The following is a 23126-nucleotide window of genomic DNA, read 5'->3' as shown; positions in this document are numbered from 1 at the left end:
AGACTTTGTTCGTAATTGGGACCAGCTGTACTCCATTTCAAAAGGGAGGAGCCAGGGAGTTTTAAATGAGGGTGGAACCCATTAACGATGTTAAAGGCATCTGAGGAAGACCCGTAGTGTCGAAACGCATTGTGCCTGTTTTTATGCTTGCAGTAAACTGATCTTCCACACTATCCCCACTGTGTCCTTTTGGTTACTTCAAGAAGGAGTTGCCGTCTGAATTTATGTCTCAGCACGCACACCAGAAGCGTGTGAAAGGACCCGTTCCCAAGAGTTCGAGGGTGTTCTGGTGACATCGAAGTTATCCAAGGTATTGGGAGTACCTTGGACCGCCTCAGAAAACCTACCCAGCCAATGGTCTTTGCACTAAAGGCAACCCGGATTTGACGGAGGAAAACAGGCACTGTTCTACGTTTTCTGCGACCAATTTAGAAGAAGTTTTAAAGAGGTGAAGCGTTTGGGGACGTGAGGGAGATCTGAATTCACAGTATCGGATTATTTGGGAACACAGCACCCACCTCTATAAGGCATCCAACAGCTGCAACAAAAGGCAAGCCCCATCGAAATCAGAACCCATCCAGAGACATCTGGGAGCTGTAGTCATAGACATTGGACTACAAAAAAGACTTTGTTCGTAATTGGGACCAGCTGTACTCCATTTCAAAAGGGAGGAGCCAGGGAGTTTTAAATGAGGGTGGAACCCATTTCCGATGTTAAAGGCATCTGAGGAAGACCCGTAGTGTCGAAATGCATTATGCCTGTTTTTATGCTTGCAGTAAACTGATCTTCCACACTATCCCCACTGTGTCCTTTTGGTTACTTCAAGAAGGAGTTGCCGTCTGAATTTATGTCTCAGCACGCTAACCAGGAGCGTGTGAAAGGACCCATTCCCAAGAGTCCGAGGGTGTTCTGGTGACATCGAAGTTATCCAAGGTATTGGGAGTACCTCGGACCGCCTCAGAAAACCTACCCAGCAAATGGTCTTTGCACCAAAGGCAACCCGGATTTGACGGAGGAAAACAGGCACTGTTCTACGTTTTCCGCGACCAGTTTGGAAGAAGTTTGAAAGAGGTGAAGCATTTGGGGACGTGAGGGAGATCTGAAATCACAGTATCGGATTATTTGGGACCACAACACCCACCTCTATAAGGTATCCAACAGCTGCAACAAAAGGCAAGCCCAATCGAAATCAGAACCCATCCAGAGACTTCTGGGAGCTGTAGTCAAAGACATTGGACTACAAAAAAGACTTTGTTTGTAATTGGGACCAGCTGTACTCCATTTCAAAAGGGAGGAGCCAGGGAGTTTTAAATGAGGGTGGAACCCATTTCCGATGTTAAAGGCATCTGAGGAAGACCCGTAGTGTCGAAATGCATTATGCCTGTTTTTATGCTTGCAGTAAACCGATTTTCCACACTCTCCCCACTGTGTCCTTTTGGTTACTTCAAGAAGGAGTTGCTGTCTGAATTTATATATATATATACATATCTATATATATGTTTCAAATTCCGCTCGAAAACGCCGACTGCGGCCCCGCGGGAAATGGCACCAACGCCGGTCGAGCCAACCGGTAAATTCAATCTCAAAAAAGTTCAATTCCAAAGTGCTCTCAGTCCGCAAAATCACACAAGAGACTACTGCTGCTCCAAGGGTGTTTATTTAACTAACACAACATGTTTCGGCTGCGGACAGCCTTGATCACGTTAGTTGATAGGCGTGTTCCCATTGTTTATGAAATGGAAGTGCAAGAGACAAAGAAACAGGACTGGTGTCCTCGTAACTCATTACCAAACTGAAAACAGTACTAAAATAGTAGATTTCACACAGTCAATGATATATTTCTCATTACTTTACAACATTGTAATTCATGTTATCATAAGCATGAAGAAATGCAATGCACTGTCATAGTCAATAAAAAACAAAAATACGGCGGCACGTTCAAATTGCAAAGAAACAATAACTGTTAAATTAACAACACTCAGTTCTTATCATGCCGAGTTCAGTACGTTGTCTGGTCCGGCCGGTACCACAATAATATTGACACATCGCAAAAACCGCCATGTTTGTAGTTTAACATGGTCTAAGCAAAACTCACATCTCTTAAGGATACAGAGACCACGTAAGGGTGCAGTGTGCACCAAAATGCTAACCCACTCCTTGCTCTGTATCGATACACACAGAACAGTGTATCCAGGATTAAAGGAGAAAAAATAAATAAAAAGACAAATCGAAAAATGTCCTAACATGTGGATCAAAGGTTAACAGTCTGTACAAATCCAAAGTCATAAGGGGATAACAGTACAGAAAGTGTGTCTCTGGGGATGGTGTAGTGGGCCATAGAAATTTATGGATCAAACAACAATTTACCAAATAAGCTATGTAGGTTAAATGCCACACATATCTAGCTAGTATCGGGTTAATACAGGTGAATTACCTCCGTCATATTGCTGTGAGCCTGATAACAAAAAAATAAATAAAAAAATGCTTCAAAAGTCAAGTTTGGCAATGACGCACCAAATTCATTTTAAGAATTTTAAGAAGGTTGCCCCCCACATCGGGGCCTACCGTGCCTCAGGGAACCGCCAAGATGTCACAGTGAAAATAAATGTGCTCGTGAGAAAAGTGAAAAATACATTCCAAATATTTACAACGACGAGTGATTATGGTGATGAATCAATCTCATTCCCGGTATCAATCTAAAAAAATGAGAGAACAGAAACTTAGATATTCTACATGTTCGATTAAAAACTCACTGAGAGCATCACATTATAAATAAACAGTGCATACATACATGAAAGAGAACAGGGCATACAGCACTTGTGCGAATACTGTGGTTAGGCTAGACAAGAAAACTGTATATGACACATTGGAATTAGCCCCTAAAATGGACTGCTAATTCCTCATCCTGATTCAATCCCCCTGGGGTCTTACTTTGAAACTCAATTATATACTTGGACTCTTTTTGTCTAAATCTTAAAGTCCTATCTCCTCCCCGGGGATTTCTTTGGATTTGTTCTAAAACATGGTAACTCATCTGGGCTGGATTTGAGAAATGTTTAACAGCAAAATGCCTGGCTACAGGATATTTTTCATTGTTGTTAGAGATGGCCCGGTAGTGTTCTAATACACGGTTTTTAGCCTGTTTAATGCTGCTGCCTATATACCACAGGCCGCAAGGGCATACAATCACATAAATAACAAATGTGGTACTGCAGGTGAGGAATTGTGTTATTTCTTTTTTGATTCCGTTGTATTCTACAACTCTCTTGTGTGTGCTGAATCTACATGCCTTACAGTGGCCGCAGGGAAAGAAACCGGCCAGTCCAAGATTTTGTGCAGGTTGATAGACGGTGAAATGGAAGTGCAAGAGACAAAGAAACAGGACTGGTGTCCTCGTAACTCATTACCAAACTGAAAACAGTACTAAAATAGTAGATTTCACACAGTCAATGATATATTTCACATTACTTTACAACATTGTAATTCATGTTATCATAAGCATGAAGAAATGCAATGCACTGTCATAGTCAATAAAAAACAAAAATACGGCGGCACGTTCAAATTGCAAAGAAACAATAACTGTTAAATTAACAACACTCAGTTCTTATCATGCCGAGTTCAGTACGTTGTCTGGTCCGGCCGGTACCACAATAATATTGACACATCGCAAAAACCGCCTTGTTTGTAGTTTAACATGGTCTAAGCAAAACTCACATCTCTTAAGGATACAGAGACCACGTAAGGGTGCAGTGTGCACCAAAATGCTAACCCACTCCTTGCTCTGTATCGATACACACAGAACAGTGTATCCAGGATTAAAGGAGAAAAAATAAATAAAAAGACAAATCGAAAAATGTCCTAACATGTGGATCAAAGGTTAACAGTATGTACAAATCCAAAGTCATAATGGGATAACAGTACAGAAAGTGTGTCTCTGGGGATGGTGTAGTGGGCCATAGAAATTTATGGATCAAACAACAATTTACCAAATAAGCTATGTAGGTTAATGGAGTGCTGTACAGACAGACCACTGGGACGGCGATGGGTTCATGCTTTGCTCCCAGCTTTGCGAACCTTTTTTTGGGGCACTGGGAGCAAAGCATCCGCTCAGACCCGAGTCTCATACAATTTTGGCAACATGTCAAAACATGGTGGCGTTACATTGACGACCTGTTTTTGATTTGGAGTGGGTTGTTTGAAATGGCGCAAGAATTCATCAACAAACTGAATGTGAATGATCTAAACATCATACTGACCAGTAATATTAGTACAACTTCAGCTGAGTACCTAGATGTGAAAATTGAGGTAATGGAGGGCACTTTACAGACATGTCTTTTCAGAAAATCCACTGCAGGGAACATTGTGCTACATGCCCTGAGCAGTCATCCTGAGACTCTAAAGTGGAGTATACCCTTTGGAGAACTGCTCAGGGCCAAAAGAAATTGTAGTACCACCGCAGCATATGAACAAGCCAGTCTAGAAATGACAACCAGATTCAGGGAGCGAGGCTACCCAGCATGGGTGATTAAGAAGGCCAAAACAAGGGCCGATGGTATCCCTAGATCTGATACCCTTGCAGATAAAGAAAAAGACATAAAGAGTGAGGAAGAACAGACACGACTGATCCTCACGTATAACACTGAATCAAAGCAGATTCGCAAAATCGTATCTCAGAACTGGAATATCTTAACCAGTGACAACGTGATAGGCGAAGACATTTCCAACAGACCCCTTATAACATACAGGAAAGGGAGGTCTATACGTGACATGGTGGTGAAAAGTGACATCACCGTCTATCAACCTGCACAAAATCTTGGACTGGCCGGTTTCTTTCCCTGCGGCCACTGTAAGGCATGTAGATTCAGCACACACAAGAGAGTTGTAGAATACAACGGAATCAAAAAAGAAATAACACAATTCCTCACCTGCAGTACCACATTTGTTATTTATGTGATTGTATGCCCTTGCGGCCTGTGGTATATAGGCAGCAGCATTAAACAAGCTAAAAACCGTGTATTAGAACACTACCGGGCCATCTCTAACAACAATGAAAAATATCCTGTAGCCAGGCATTTTGCTGTTAAACATTTCTCAAATCCAGCCCAGATGAGTTACCATGTTTTAGAACAAATCCAAAGAAATCCCCGGGGAGGAGATAGGACTTTAAGATTGAGACAAAAAGAGTCCAAGTATATAATTGAGTTTCAAAGTAAGACCCCAGGGGGATTGAATCAGGATGAGGAATTAGCAGTCCATCTTAGGGGCTAATTCCAATGTGTCATATACAGTTTTCTTGTCTTGCCTAACCACAGTATTCGCACAAGTGCTGTATGCCCTGTTCTCTTTCATGTATGTATGCACTGTTTATTTATAATGTGATGCTCTCAGTGAGTTTTTAATCGAACATGTAGAATATCTAAGTTTCTGTTCTCTCATTTTTTTAGATTGATACCGGGAATGAGATTGATTCATCACCATAATCACTCGTCGTTGTAAATATTTGGAATGTATTTTTCACTTTTCTCACGAGCACATTTATTTTCACTGTGACATCTTGGCGGTTCCCTGAGGCACGGTAGGCCCCGATGTGGGGGGCAACCTTCTTAAAATTCTTAAAATGAATTTGGTGCGTCATTGCCAAACTTGACTTTTGAAGCATTTTTTTATTTATTTTTTTGTTATCAGGCTCACAGCAATATGACGGAGGTAATTCACCTGTATTAACCCGATACTAGCTAGATATTTGTGGCATTTAACCTACATAGCTTATTTGGTAAATTGTTGTTTGATCCATAAATTTCTATGGCCCACTACACCATCCCCAGAGACACACTTTCTGTACTGTTATCCCATTATGACTTTGGATTTGTACAGACTGTTAACCTTTGATCCACATGTTAGGACATTTTTCGATTTGTCTTTTTATTTATTTTTCTCCTTTAATCCTGGATACACTGTTCTGTGTGTATCGATACAGAGCAAGGAGTGGGTTAGCATTTTGGTGCACACTGCACCCTTACGTGGTCTCTGTATCCTTAAGAGATGTGAGTTTTGCTTAGACCATGTTAAACTACAAACATGGCGGTTTTTGCGATGTGTCAATATTATTGTGGTACCGGCCGGACCAGACAACGTACTGAACTCAGCATGATAAGAACTGAGTGTTGTTAATTTAACAGTTATTGTTTCTTTGCAATTTGAACGTGCCGCCGTATTTTTGTTTTTTATTGACTATGACAGTGCATTGCATTTCTTCATGCTTATGATAACATGAATTACAATGTTGTAAAGTAATGTGAAATATATCATTGACTGTGTGAAATCTACTATTTTAGTACTGTTTTCAGTTTGGTAATGAGTTACGAGGACACCAGTCCTGTTTCTTTGTCTCTTGCACTTCCATTTCATAAACAATGGGAACATGCCTATCAACTAACGTGATCAAGGCTGTCCGCAGCCGAAACATGTTGTGTTAGTTAAATAAACACCCTTGGAGCAGCAGTAGTCTCTTGTGTGATTTTGCGGACTGAGAGCACTTTGGAATTGAACTTTTTTGAGATATCTATATATATATATATATATATATATATATATGTATATTACCTACTGGCGGTCGCCAGTAGGTAGTTATAGTTAGGATAGTTTTCCATAGGAAATCCGCAACATTCTATTGGGAATAACTTTGGCGCCAAATGAGGGATCTGCCTGTAATGTTTTTGAACTTTGCCTCGCTGCGCTTCGCTCCTTCCCTGAAAGTTTCGGGGGGATCCGTCAAGCGGGGGCCGAGATAAAAGGGGGGTCCCAGAACGTGTTTTCCCCATGTTAATTTCCATAGGGCGGTTGGACTCACTTTTAGCCCGAACGGCTGAATGGATTTCCACCAAACTTGGCAAAATTGTAGGGACTGGTACCCCGATGTGCCTTTGCTATGTCTCAAGATATATGCTCCAGTGGTTTTTACGAAAATTAACTTTGAAAAAATATATATTGGGCTACATTGGGCTATATATATGTTAGAGCCCAAATGTAGCCCAATGTAGCCCAATGTAGCCCAAAGATGGCCACCAGAGACAAAAAAAAACCAAATGTAGCCCAAATATCAGCCAGATGTAGCCCAACTATAGCCCAATGACAGAATGTCCCAGAGTGTTCTAAAGAACAACTAGAATGCTAACAGTCTTACTTATGACAAAAGTATGGCACACCTGAAGTCATCTTGATTGGAATAAAGTGGTAACACTTAATACATTTAATTTGAAAAGGGACAAAATGAGGGGTTTCATTTTGCCATAGAAATTTTATATATATATATATTCACTGAAAAAACCATAGGTTACACACCAGTTACAGTTAGGAATTAGCATTTAAAAAACCTTTGAAATTCACTGAAAAAACCATAGGTTTCACACCAGTTACAGTTAGCTGGAAATTTTACTCGCATAAAACCATTGAAATTCCCACGTTATAGTTAGTTGGACTCACTATAACTTGCACGTCTGCAATGCACTGCTGATGACGTCACATATTACATCACTCATGCATATATTTAAATATTTAAACATTACTCCCTAATATATGTATTCACTAAGATACACTTAATAAGCCAGTTAACCAATCAATTTTTTTTAAAAAAACACTGTCATGAGTGATGTAATATGTGACGTCATCAGCAGTGCATTGCAGACGTGCAAGTTATAGTGAGTCCAATTAACTATAATGTGGGAATTTCAATGGTTTTATGCGAGTAAAATTTCCAGCTAACTATAACTGGTGTGAAACCTATGTTTTTTCAGTGAATATATATATCTATATATCTATAAAGCAAGGGAGAAACTTCCATTACCTGTTGCCTGCAAAATATATATATATATATATATATATATATTACCTACTGGCGGTCGCCAGTAGGTAGTTGTAGTTAGGACCTAGTTACCATAGGAAATTCCGAACATTCTATTGGGAATAACTTTGGCGCCGATTGAGGTATCTGCCTGTAATTTTCCTTAAATTTGCCTTGCTGCGCTCTGCTCCTTCCCTGAAAGTTTAGGGGGGATTCTTGAAGTGGGGGCCGAGAAAAAAGGGGGTCCCAAAACGTGTTTTCCCCATGTTAATTTCCATAGGACGGTCTGACAAGTCTACAGCCCGAACCGCTGAACGGAATTACGCCAAACTTGGCAAAATTGTAGGGACTGGTACGCAGATGTGCCTTTGCTATATTTGGTGAAAATTGCTCCAGTGGTTTTAAAAAAAATTAACTTCAAAAACACATATATATCTATAGGCGCTCTCCGAGCGCTCACAGGTGCGCGTACCGGGGAGCGCACCCGGCACGCTACGGGAGTGCGCGAGCGGAAAGCTGATTGGCTGTCGGGTGTCTGTCAACATTCTAAACAGTCCGGAGAGTCCACCATCTTGTGTCTCGGTAGAATTGAGACACAAGAGGTGAAAAAGAAAGGGGGAAATAATTAAAAGGGGGCAGAGTAGACACCCCTGACCCCCTTGGTTTTCAGAGGGGGGTCTAGAAGGACCCTGAAGGGCAAAAAAACTTTTTTGAAATTTTAGCGGGGTAAGCGCTGGGTGCGTTCCCAGGTGCGCACTCCGGTACACGCACCCTGAGCGCACCACAGGGAAAAACAGTGTAAAAAATTATAGTAACAAAATAATTTAGAGTGCTTAGAGGTAGGGTAGCTCTGAAAAGAGCTGCTGTGTTATGTGGGTGTTTTTTGTACCTACAAGTAGGTACCAATGCAGAGTCTTATATTCAAGAGCAAAACTCTATTCCCCTCATCTGTAAAATGCACACCATCTCTCCTATAGATGTCTTGCATGTTGTAACGCAAGTTGTTGTGGTAAATGGAACCCATACCATAGTCTCTGAGGAAATCAGAAACAGATTTATTCACATGTTTCCTTGCTTTCTCAATCTGTGGACAAAATTGGTTGGACCAGTTCCATTTTTGCCTTTGGAATATATTAGAAAATACCAAGGCAGTTTTTGGAAAAAGTGACATCAATTGTCCAAAGATGTCCTTTAAAAGCATTTCTAGACCTACCCCAGTCAAAGTGCCCTGGTCATTGCCACCACAGTGCACAATTATGAGGTCAGGGTGTGGTAGATGCATAAAGGATTTTACCAATGGTATCAATTGGTGACTTCTCAATCCTCTCTGTCCAATCCATACAATGTCCACATTTGGTAAATCAAGGTTGTAAATACCTCTGTTAGCTGCGTATTTTTGACTCCAGTGGACAAAGCTATGACCCACAAACCAGACTATTGGCATGTTGAAGGTAGATGTGCTTGTATTCAGATGAGTTGTGAAAATGAAATGGCAGTTTGAAAGTAAGAGTTATGTAAAAAAGTGGTTGAGATTCAGTGCACTTGAAAAACAAAAAATGATTGGTGCTTTCTTAACATTCTCCAATGAAAACTAGGGTGCATGCTTTTGTTTTTTGAAAGAAGTCATTTCAATGGTTGAGGAAAAGTCATTTCAAGAAACATTGCTCATGATTAGCTGGTACATTGAGTGGTCAAACACCCTTGCTGCATTTTTTTGCAACATAGTATGATGAACTTCTGAACTGTATGCTGGGTGAGGAGGGAGTTACCATGGTAACAGGGGAATGAGCACTGGGGGGATGGGTAATTGTTATGTGACTTTCAAAGTGTTCAAAAGTACAACCAATTAAAATGTGCAGTTTCTTACTCCACTTCATTAACTCCTTCTCTTTCTTCCTCTGTCCTCTTTGTTCTACACTCCCCTTCCCTCAATCTCTCTCTGTGAGTCTCATTCTCTCCGTCCCCTTAGTCTCTCACTACTCTTCTGTCACGCTCCCTGCCTATAACTCAGCCACACTCCTACACTCACCTTCTTTCAGACCTTTTCCTTTACTTTCCTTCCTCTCTCTTCCCATCCTTCGCTCCTTCACTCTTTTCCCTTCCCTTACTCCCCTCACTCCACTTCAGAAACTCCTTCTCTCAATCCCTCTGTCCTCTAACCTACTCACTCCCCTTCTCTCACTCTCTCTCTGTTACCCCCATTCTCTCCGTCCTCTTAGTCTCTCACTCCTCTTCTATCACACTCACTCCCTATAGCTGAGCCATACTCCCACACTCACCTTCTTTCAGACATTTTCCTTTACTTTCTTTCCTCTCTCTTCCCTTCCTTCACTCCTTCACTTTTTTCCCTTCCCTTACTCTCCTTACTCCACTTCACTAATTCCTTCTCTTACTCCTTCTGTCCTCTTACTTCTATGCTCCCCTTCCCTCATTCTCTCCCTGTTAGCCTCATTCTCTCCGTCCCTTTAGTCTCTCACTCCTCTTCTGTCACGCTCACTCCCTATAACTCAGCCATACTCCCACAGTCACCTTCTTTGAAACCTTCTCCTTTACTTCCCTCCCTCCCTCTTCCCATCCTTTGCTCCTTCGCTTCTTCTCTCTTTTCCCTTCCCTTACTCCCCTTACTCCACTTCAGTAACTCCTTCTGTCAATCCCTCTGTCCTCTAACTTACTCACTCCCCTTCTCTCACTCTCTCTCTGTTATCCCATTCTCTCCGTCCTCTTAGTCTCTCACTCCTCTTCTATCACACTCACTCCCTATAGCTGAGCCATACTCCCACACTCACCTTCTTTCAGACGTTTTCCTTTACTTTCTTTCCTCTCTCTTCCCTTCCTTCACTCCTTCACTGTTTTCCCTTCCCCTCCTTACTCCACTTCACTAATTCCTTCTCTTACTCCTTCTGTCCTCTTACTTCTACGCTCCCCTTCCCTCATTCTCTCTCTGTTAGCCTCATTCTCTCCATCCCTTTAGTCTCTCACTCCTCTTCTGTCACGCTCACTCCCTATAACTCAGCCATACTCCCACAGTCACCTTCTTTGAAACCTTCTCCTTTACTTCCCTTCCTCTCTCTTCCAATCCTTTGCTCCTTTACTCTTTTCCCTTCCCTTACTCCCTTACTCCACTTCAGTAACTCCTTCTCTCAATCCCTCTGTCCTCTAACTTACTCACTCCCCTTCTCTCACACTCTCTCTGTTACCCTCATTCTCTCTGTCCTCTTAGTCTCTCACTCCTCTTCTATCACGCTCACTCCCTATAACTGAGCCATACTCCCACACTCACCTTCTTTCAGCCCTTCTCCATTACTTTCCTTCCTCTCTCTTCCCTTCCTTCACTCCTTCACTGTTTTCCCTTCCCGTACTCTCCTTACTCCACTTCACTAAGTCCTTCTCTTACTCCTTCTGTCCTCTTACTTCTACGCTCCCCTTCCCTCATTCTCTCCCTGTTAGCCTCATTCTCTCCGTCCCTTTAGTCTCTCACTCCTCTTCTGTCACGCTCACTCCCTATAACTCAGCCATACTCTCACACTCACCTTCTTTCAGACCTTAACCTTTACTTTCCTTCCTGTCTCTTTCCTTCTTTTGCTCCTTCACTCTTTTCTCTTCCCTTACTCGCCTTACACCACTTCACTAACTGCTTCTCTTACTCCCTCTGTCCTCTTAGTTCTACACTCCCCTTCCCTCTTTCTCTCTCTGTTAGCCTCATTCTCTCTGACCCCTTAGTCTGTCACTCCTCTTCTATCACGCTCACTCCTTATAACACAGCCACACTCCCTCACTTATGTTTCTTTCCTCCCTCACTCAGTCTTCTACTCTCACTTTTTCTTTCACTTTCTCTGTCTCTTCACTCCCTTACTCACCTTGTCTCACACTCACTTGCCTTTATCCAGTCTGTATCTTCACTCTTTCCTAAACATCACTGCTCTTTTCTTACCCTTCCACACCCCCGTTCCTTTACTACATTTTCTTCACTTATCCTCATTCTACATGTTCACTCTCCTTCTCCTCACTCACCTCCCACACTCACCTTCTTTCAGTCCCCCTACTTCACTTCCCTTCCCCCGCTCGTCTCTTTCTTTACTTTCTCACTGATTTTCCTCTCCTCTCTCACTGCACTCCACTTCAGTTACTCTTTTTGATTTTTTTAAGAATACAGCTCTTTTTTGACAATTGGAGGTAGTTCTAAAAAGAACTTATTTTTTTCTTCTTTTTTCGTTTTTTTCTCAACAAAAAGAAAAACAGGGAATGGCAAACTGCTCAACAGGAGCAAAAAAAAGAATCAAAAGTAGGGGTGGGGACGGCAGCGGTGATTTTCTCTGGTTCGGACAATGTTCATAATACTTTGTTCACCATAACAAAGTAATTCATCACAATCTTTGCATTTGATTGTGATTCAGTCGAAAACAGGCTGAATATTTGGAATCAGCTGTTCTGGTCGCCCCCTCACCGATACAGTTGCTCCTCCAGTTGAAGTAGAAGCACCATCCCTTGGAGCCTCTCGTGCCAGAGCCCTGATACTCTCCCGGGCATAGTTCTGGGGGTGCCTCCTCTGAACGTGCCGAATCATGGTCAAATTTCCAAATGAGTATTTCCTGGTAGGGTCAACCCGTGACAGGACAGTATGATAAATTCGGCACTCCACCTTTGGAGCATTTACTTTTTTTTGGTCTGCAGGTATTGAGAAAAATTTCCATATGAAATGCTCCTTTACTCTAGGCTGAGGAGCCTCTTCCTCTATGAACCCATCTGAGTCCTCACTGCTACTGGTGGGTCTAGCAGCCATTATAATTCCAAAAAGGATAGGCAGCAAGAAACAGGTCTTTAAGTCACAAAAGTGAAAGAAGAAGTGAAGGAAATGGGTGGGGTTTTCATTATTTGTAAAAAAAAAACTGTTAACAACCAATGAAAAGAGTTATTTTAAGGTCACATGACTTGACGCGCTTACGCTGCGCGCACCGGAGCGCTTCCGGGGGCGCTTACGCAGCACGAACGTAGGCGCTTCCGTTTGCGCTTACGCGGCGCGCCTAAATGACGTTTTGCTAGCTTTACGGAAATGCAAAATCATTTTAATTCGGAAAATTAAAAATACTACTTTTATAAGCATGGTACTGAATGTCTTGCATTATTATTTAGTTTTCAAACATATATATTTTTTTACGAACGCAGAAATAGCGCTCTTGCTGCGCTCTCGGGAGAGCTTACCAGTGTGCGCACCCTGAGCGCTCCAAGACAAAATAAAACGAGTAAGCTTACCGGTGCGCGCACCCTGAGTGCACCTGGAAAAAATGATTAAAAAAAAAAGAAAAATACATTGAACAAATAATTTAAAAAGAAAAAATTAATAATAGTTAATAGTTATAAAAAACAGCTAATAAAAAAACACTAAAAATCGTAGGTTACAAAGTCGATATACAAAGGAATTAGCTTTTAAAAAAAACTATGAAATTCACTGAAAAAACCATAGGTTTCACAAACGTTATAGTTAGGAATTAGCATTTAAAAAACCTTTGAAACTCACTGAAAAACCATAGGTTTCACACTCGTTATAGTTAGGAATTAGCATTTAAAAAACCTTTGAAATTCACTGAAAAAACCATAGGTTTCACACCAGTTATAGTTAGCTGAACATTTTACTCATACAAAACCATTGAAATTCCCATGTTATAGTTAGTTGGACTCACTATAACTCGCGCGCCCGCAATCCACTGCTGATGATGTCACATATTACATCAAAGGTTTTTTAAATGCTAAATCCTAACTATAACGAGTGTGAAACCTATGGTTTTTTTCAGTGAATATATATATATATACATATATATATATATATATATATATATATATATGTATATATATTTATATATATATACATATATTCCAAAAAACGCATCCAAGCGTTTCCCAGTTACCGGAGCTCATGGCCCTTCAGGGCGGCCTCACATTACCTACTGGCGATAGCCAGTAGGTATATATAGTTAGGATTGTTTTCCATAGGGAAATTGCAACATTCTATTGGGAATAACTTTGGCGCCGGTTGAGGAATCTTCCTGAAATTTTCCTTAACTTTGCCTCGCGGCGCTCCGCTCCTTCCCTGAAAGTTTGGAGGGGATTCGTCAAGCCGGGGCCGAGATAAAAGGGGGGTCCCAAAAGGTGTTTTCCCCATGTTAATTTCCATAGGGCGGTTGGACTCACTTTTAGCCCGAACGGCTGAATGGTTTTCCACCAAACTTGGCAAAATTGTAGGGACTGGTAGCCCGATGTGCCTTTGCTATGTCTCAAGATATGTGCTTCAGTGGTTTTTACGAAAATTAACTTTGAAAAAATATATATTGGGCTACATTGGGCTATATATATGTTAGAGCCCAAATGTAGCCCAATGTAGCCCAAAGATGGCGACCAGAGACAAAAAAAACCAAATGTAGCCCAAATATCAGCCAGATGTAGCCCAACTATAGCCCAATGACAGAATGTCCCAGAGTGTTCTAAAGAACAACTAAAGCGCTAACAGTCTTACTTATGACAAAAGTATGGCACACCTGAAGTCATCTTGATTGGAATAAAGTGTTAACACTTAAAACATTTAATTTGCAAAGGAACAAAATGAGGGGGTTCATTTTGCCATAGAAATTATGATTAGTGCTGAAGAAAGAAAAATTAGGGCACATTTTGAGTGACTTCTCAAATCCTCTTATATTTTCAGTTATATAATTAGGAATTAGTTTTTAAAAAGCCTTTGAAATTCACTCAAAAAACTATAAGTTTTAGTGGTGTTATAGTTAGCTGGACATTTTACTCATACAAAACCAATGAAATTGCTCCTATATAGTTAGTTGTACTAACTATATTTCGCGCACCCGCAATCCACTGCTGATGATGTCACATATTACATCAAAGGTTTTTTAAATGCTAAATCCTAACTATAACGAGTGTGAAACCTATGTTTTTTTTCAGTGAATATATATATATATACATATATATATATATATATATATATATATGTATATATATTTATATATATATACATATATTCCAAAAAACGCATCCAAGCGTTTCCCAGTTACCGGAGCTCATGGCCCTTCAGGGCGGCCTCACATTACCTACTGGCGATAGCCAGTAGGTATATATAGTTAGGATTGTTTTCCATAGGGAAATTGCAACATTCTATTGGAAATAACTTTGGCGCCGGTTGAGGAATCTTCCTGAAATTTTCCTTAACTTTGCCTCGCGGCGCTCCGCTCCTTCCCTGAAAGTTTGGAGGGGATTCGTCAAGCCGGGGCCGAGATAAAAGGGGGGTCCCAAAAGGTGTTTTCCCCATGTTAATTTCCATAGGGCGGTTGGACTCACTTTTAGCCCGAACGGCTGAATGGTTTTCCACCAAACTTGGCAAAATTGTAGGGACTGGTAGCCCGATGTGCCTTTGCTATGTCTCAAGATATGTGCTTCAGTGGTTTTTACGAAAATTAACTTTGAAAAAATATATATTGGGCTACATTGGGCTATATATATGTTAGAGCCCAAATGTAGCCCAATGTAGCCCAAAGATGGCGACCAGAGACAAAAAAAACCAAATGTAGCCCAAATATCAGCCAGATGTAGCCCAACTATAGCCCAATGACAGAATGTCCCAGAGTGTTCTAAAGAACAACTAAAGCGCTAACAGTCTTACTTATGACAAAAGTATGGCACACCTGAAGTCATCTTGATTGGAATAAAGTGTTAACACTTAAAACATTTAATTTGCAAAGGAACAAAATGAGGGGGTTCATTTTGCCATAGAAATTATGATTAGTGCTGAAGAAAGAAAAATTAGGGCACATTTTGAGTGACTTCTCAAATCCTCTTATATTTTCAGTTATATAATTAGGAATTAGTTTTTAAAAAGCCTTTGAAATTCACTCAAAAAACTATAAGTTTTAGTGGTGTTATAGTTAGCTGGACATTTTACTCATACAAAACCAATGAAATTGCTCCTATATAGTTAGTTGTACTAACTATATTTCGCGCACCCGCAATCCACTGCTGATGATGTCACATATTAGATCATTCATGACATGGTCAGTGACATCACTGATGACATCTCAAATGACATCACTGATGACATCATCCACGTGACAATCACATACACCTTTTCATACACTATTACAATTTTTCATCACTGTTTGTAAAATACAGAGTATCATATTTAAATCCATTGTCACAGCAATACAAGTATCTAAAAATCCACTCAGTGATTCATAGATGTATACACACATCTAATCACTTACCTATGGATTCACTCATACATGCTGTCAATGAACAATAGAACACTATCAAAAATACTTATACATCTATATCGACATTAAACAACAGCACGCATCCTATTCACATATGAAGTCATCCTACTCACTTATGCAAACAATGTATCATACTTACATATTTACTTAGCAAAACACTTATACAAACACCACTTCTTCTATTCATTTAGATAGTAAGTCATACTTAGTGAATTATAAAATCATTATTACAAGTATACAGTTATCCATACAGTCACTCACACAATCATTGTGTCTTATGTATACTTATTTATATACAACAACTGACACATACACTGCCTTTTATTTTTCTGGTTTATTGGACCTGTACCTTTGAGAAATATATTTGCTCATCACCACACCCATAAAGAGATTCCCTCACCCAAACTGTTAGAACATGTAGTTTTAACTTCATATATCTACTGAATCAACTATTCACACATCTTTGGACAGTCACACCCCCCCACCGAACCACACACACTTTCACACTCCCATACAAATACTCAGTTAACTAATCAATAACTAATATAGACTTTCACATAGCTAGTAACCAACTGTAGAATCAGTTTACACAACAACTGACAAAGTGATACAGATATTCACACAGTTTAGTCACTATCCACTATATTTAGTGAGACATAATAAATTGGTCAAGTAAACAGTCAATTACACTGCTACTAAATCCTCCATCCAAATATTTATTTATATATATCCACTCATTCTTCAATGTAAATTGCTATATATATATTATGCATATTTAAATAACGACGCAAACCACATTCACTGGATGATGTCATCAATTATGTCATCAGTGATGTCATTTGAGATGTCATCAGTGATGTCACTGACCATGTCATGAATGATCTAATATGTGACATCATCAGCAGTGGATTGCGGGTGCGCGAAATATAGTTAGTACAACTAACTATATAGGAGCAATTTGGTTTCGTATGAGTAAAATGTCCAGCTAACTATAACACCACTAAAACTTTTTAAAAACTAATTCCTAACTATATAACTCCTGAAACCTATGGTTTTTTCAGTGAATTTCAAAGGTTTTTTAAATGCTGATTCCTAACTATATAATGCCTGAAACCTATGGTTTTTTCAGTGAATTTCAAAGATTTTTTAAATGCTAATTCCTAACTATATAAGGCCTGAAACCTATGGTTTTTTCAGTGAATATATATATATATATATATATATATATATATATATATATATATATATATTTTGCAGGCAATAGGTAATGGAAAATCTTCAATACCAGATGAAAGGCACACACGGGAGCGATTGTTGAAATATTCAATATTTAATTCGTGCAGACCCCCCTGACAGATATAAATCTTTCCACACAAACGCTCTCCTCCAGAGCAAAGACCCAAGAGAGATGGTACGTATGCTGGCAGTGCACCCGGCTGCAAAATCCACAATACTCACCGCAAACACGGAATCACAAACTCTCAAGACACGACACCACACGTGTGATCAAGGCTGTTTACAGTCGAAACACGTTACGGAGAAGTGGAATAAATGTTCCTGAAACTTACGAACCAGTCTTGTCATGAGAGTACGTGATTCCGTGTTTACGGTGAATCTTGTGGAGATATATATATATTTATCTTACGACTCAAACTGAGTCTCTTTATTATTTAATGATCCAATTTAATTGTATTCAGAAATATAAGAAAAGAAGAAGATTGTAAGAAAGTGACAACTTAGAAGAGGATAAGAGATGAAAGGCAAAAGTGAAAATGAGTCTTACAATGGATCATAGGAACAGCAACCCTAATTGGGTATTTTGTTTTTGAAAGAGATAAAGAGCAGGACCATTTGGGAAAGAGGAGTTGTAGAGGAAGAGAGTAAAGTCAGACGATAACAGATTCTTAACCTTTTCCAGGTAGGCCACCTTTTCCAGAATAGTCAGTTTTAAATTGGGCTTGTTTGTGATTTTATGCTTAGTTTTCAGTTTTGTGTGATTTAAAATACTTTTTAAAACTAAAAGAACCTTCTGGACATTGATTTATTAAATGTTATTGGGTTCTTCATGGAGCTCTAAGTTTCTAACCCACACTGCCTCCTTGAGGAAGCTTAGGACTGCTTTGCTTTTGAATCTTCATGGCCAAGTGTTGAAGTGGGGAATTTGGGTTAGGTTCAATACGAAGAAGATGTGAGGAGAGCCGGGGTAATAAACTCCAATTGTAAAGCACCGAGAAGTTTTAATGGCTTCAGGGTTGGTGCACCACGACCGGCATTAGCTAGAGAGAGCACCTGCAATAAACTGCTGTTGGGCACTTCACAGAGCCTTGGGGAAAAGCAGTAGTACAAATGGTGAGTGCCTGTGAACACTAAGGGGACTGGATTGGGTGCTCTGTTCACTAGTACTTCAGGCGGTGTGTGATGTCGGCAAACATGATAAGTGAGTGAATCAGTGATCCCTGTAGCGTGTTGGTGGGTGATGTAACAAGGCCAGTTACTGGTCGAAGATTCTCAAAAATGAATAAATTAAAAGCAGTAAGAGTAAGTAATGCCTCCAACTATCATTGGGCAACCTTGTTAGTGAAAGCTGACTATCAAGGGTCTCAAGAGGAGGAGGAAATTACTTAGGAACAATTGCTGTAGGGTTGTTTCAAAAGTAAAGCCTTTTAGCAAAAGAAAAAAATACATAGTCTGCATACCTACTGGCTAATTGATTTTTAGTAATGCCTTATTTCTTCTAACTCAGTACTCACAGATAGCGGAGAATTGGGCTTCCTTTAGGTACCAACCAATGTCCTCATAGCATGCTCTATACCTTTTGAATGACTATTGATGTCCTTTGATGTTAATGAACAATTCTTTTGAGCCTCTAAAATAATGGACTTTAGACTAACTGTGTTTCAATTTTAATTTGCATTGTTTTAATGTTCACTTTGCGATTCGTCTAGTTTTCCGAAGACTGTCCGGCTAGAAGGAGAACTATATGGTCTGAAAGGACAGTATTCTGATGTAGAATGTGCATTTTAGTAAATATGCTGCAGAACTGACATGTCCCTCCTGTTCAAAGAAAACTAATGAAATATGTATTGAAAAACTATATAGAGTGTGGTTACAGCCATTGTCTCAATGAAAACACAAGGGGCATAGTTTAAGCTCTACTGGTGGAAAAGCAAAACATACCAAGTAATAAAAGCACTCTTACACCCATCACAGATTAGCAGTCTTGCATTGCGGAAAACACATTCACACTCCTCCCATTCTGGGAGTTTCACATTAACCACAGCACTTTCCCACCAGTCACAGACAGCCGGTCACTTACTGCCAAGAGGATTCACACCCCTCATAGACTAGAAGTCAGATTATTGGAAGCATGCTCAGATCCCTCACAAACTTTCAGCAAAGCTCATAGGTCTGCCTGACAACTGAAAGTGTATGTTAATTGACTGGTGAATTTGGGTGCATAGTACTGTTATTAGTCTAGTGGAGGAATATGAAAATGAGATAATGGATAGATGAATGCATGAGAGCAAGGAGAAGGGGCTGACTGTGTGAGTGATGATTTGGTGAGTGCATGTACAGATGAACAAGTAATTGTATGACTGGAAGCATCCAGTCACACTCAATTATACACAATGCCTGCTGGCTTTGCCAATGCTTGTTTCATTTTGTGTTCCAAGTTCTGGGAAGTTCATGGGGCAGATTTACTATATTTAGTGCAACACAGCAAGGCAACTTGGTACACTGCATCAAACGGAGAGGGCAGGTATGCGCCAGATCTACTAAATTATGACATAATCCAGCACCCATGCGCCACATCTACTAAGTTATGACATACCCCGGCACACATGTAACATGGTGCAAAGGTGCCTTCATTACAGCCAGGATTGTTTTTGTGTAGGAAGTGACACCTTCCTGCCCAAAAACAATCAGCTGGGGCTATTTCCTCTTTCTATGAGTGTTGCAGAATGCAGCACATGTAGCAAGAGGAAAATGAGAAGTAAACATATCTCTCCTCATTACACCTCCCCTGGGAAGGCATACCTATTTGACATACTGCCAGGTTTAATAGTGTTAGGTCTGGGAGTGCACCACAAACCATGGGTGGATGAGTGGGAACACCACGTTCCACCAATTGAACACCTTCTCAGGGCAGAGTAACACAAGGCAGAGACTTGCACTGCCTTCCGTTACTCCAGATTTACTATGCCACACACAGCCACACAAAGTGGTTCTGCGTGGCATAGTAAATCTCACTTAAGGCTTGTGGTGTTCATGTTTCACCTTGTGTGACACAAAAGCAACGCAAGCCTTGCTAAATCTGAGCCTCAGTGAACAACTCAATAGTGATTTTTTGGTTGACCCTGACATGTAGTTACATAGTTTGCAGTCAGTAAGGATCAAAACAGTAATAGGTAATAATGTCTTTGTGTGAGAAGACCACCACCACCTTCACGTGGCATGCTTTCTATGTATTTCATTTTTTTGTGTGCATGTGCTTTTATTAGAAACAAAAATACTAGGTTGTTGATTGTGTTGAGGTGGTATATACATGCTGAAAAAAGTGCTTTGAGTCTTCATTTCTTTTCTTATTATTGTATGGTGCTCTTATTCTCAAAGAAATCCTGGGTATTGTGATTAATTCAAAATACAGCAATTATGTGACACAATGCCATCTACAGTTCAAGGTAGGATTATAGGAGTATAACTGAAAAACCACAAGGGAAGTTAAAACTGTGCCAACCTGTACCTTTAGTTTCAAGTACAGAATGATTTCCTGGGCTAATGAGTTGTTAGTATTTTATTGCAAAATCAGGGACATTTTACTAGCCAAAGAAACGCCGTTCACAATACAGTTACAGAATACAGTAGTTTCCCACTCCCACAAACATTTTCCCATCATTTCTGTGCCATTACCATTTTGTCATTCCCATACCTGACTGCGTGGAGATTGCTGGAGGCTGCCTAAATTATTGCTGGCACCCTGGGCCAGTGAAAGTCCTGTTGTTCTCTGTAGAAACACTGTTTTGCAGCAGTTACCCACTGTTGGCTGGCACCTGTGTCCATGCCTTTCGAGCTTTATCTGGAAGGGCTCATTCATAGCAAATGCATAATATGTTCACTTCCTTGAGCAGGATCAGGATTAAAGAATCCCACATTTGAGAATATTCACTGTTCTCTCCATGTAGAATGTCCAGGTCCCCTGCTCTTAGGTTTATGATAACTGCATTGGTCTGCTTTTTGGGAGGCCGGTTTAAGTGGTTGGTCGAACGCAAAGGTTCAAAACTGTAGTAAGTCAATGAAATAGGAGTCCATAACTTGCACACGTGCTTCACCTACTCTAAAGTTCTCTCTTAATTGTCACTTGAGTGAGCTCTGTGGCATTTGTATCAGAGAGTGATCGGGAAAATTCATACGAATATGGTACACACATTCAAGTTTAATTTTTCGTAGTTTTTAATAATAATTTTAAAAACAATTTCTACACCTTTTTATAATGTTGAGCTACAACTGGAAGAACGTATGGGATGGAGCACCAGTCATATCAGTCTTCGTAGAGGGAGTAAAGGAAGAAAGGACATGTTTGTGAAAAATTGTAATAAATTAGAGAAGACAGAATACTTAATGCCAATACTATTTGCCAATACTATTTTACTCAATGGATGAAAAACGCTTATTTGAAGCAAGGAAGACAGTTGTAAGTGGTCGTGGGGGAAGAGGGGAACAGGGAGGTGTAAGATAAATAATGAAAAAAAGCTACATGCCTGCTCTAGGGGCATCACACTCCTCGCTTCTCCAGCACAGGCTCTCTAGGCCCTAGGGCATTAACTAGAGATCCAGCAGAACCCTCTTGCCACTTTCTTGTTTGCAGATTCCCAGTACATATACTCGATAGTCTGGAGCATAAGAAGCTTGCGCTGTACGAATCACAATGATGCTGTTTGTAGACTTATCTGCTATGCACCAATCCTGTCCCAGTTGTGTGTTTATTGCTTGCAGTGTGTATGTCATGTGGCAATAGTATTTCTCCTTGATGAACTGATCCAGGCGGTGCAATATGTTGAGCTCTTGTGTTGCAGAAAGACTTGATTGTCAATGGTGCATTAACTGTAGTAATTATATGAAAGTTCTTCACCCAGGAGTTAGCTGCGCGAACGCGATCTTTGTTGGTGACGGCAGCAATAATCTGTTGGCGTGAGCTGATGTTGTCGCTGTTGGCTATGGGTCCTGTATGAATGAGTACTGTGCTCTAAGAGGCTTAGCTTACAAAGTGCTCAGGACAGCTGCTGGGTTGGTGTTTTGGTAAAAGGAAGAGCTTCGACAGTTCGTTATCTTGGGTGATCACCATAGATCCTGAAAAGACCTTATGGGGTTCCTTGGTTATGCCAATCGGAGGAGAAGACGATAACCCAAGAGGCTGTTTGATGATAGCCTCATTACTTAATATTGATAGAACTGTACTTCCTGGGTCATCGATTTCACTACTCTCTGGGTTCAGATGCCAAGCAGCGGTAGCTTGCACTCCGTCTATTGTTTTAGGAGCAGTTTTGGTGCCTGTAGGATATGAATATGCTCTTTGAAAAATGCATCACATTTCAGGGTTTGAATGACAGATGATGAGTTTTCTATATTTGTATGTTTCTTTCTTGGCTTACCTAGCTTTGTCTCGTTGTCAACTTGTACACATTGAACAATGGCTTCTTCCAACTTGAATGGTTTTACCTCCTTGCATACATGTCCCCTATCCTTGGGTTTCTAGGAGCTAGGGGGCTGATCTTTTTATGGTATTTCCATGGTGTTTTTTTAAACGTTTTGTACGGATTTCGCTTATGGGGCTGCCTCCCGTTCTGCAGTTCTATGAGAAGGTCTCATCTTATAGGTAAAATACAATTGTTTGGACAACCATTATACCTCTTGTCTGCATTATGTTCAGGGTCTGCCGGTGTTTCCTGAACATCATTTGGAACCTGACATTGGTCCAGTCATTGCGTGGTAGAACTATATTTATTAGAGCTTGGTTTATT

This window comes from Lissotriton helveticus, chromosome 3_1 (assembly GCF_964261635.1).
Source record: "Lissotriton helveticus chromosome 3_1, aLisHel1.1, whole genome shotgun sequence".
Lineage (NCBI taxonomy): Eukaryota > Metazoa > Chordata > Amphibia > Caudata > Salamandridae > Lissotriton > Lissotriton helveticus.
Note: the sequence above shows the minus strand (reverse complement) of the source record.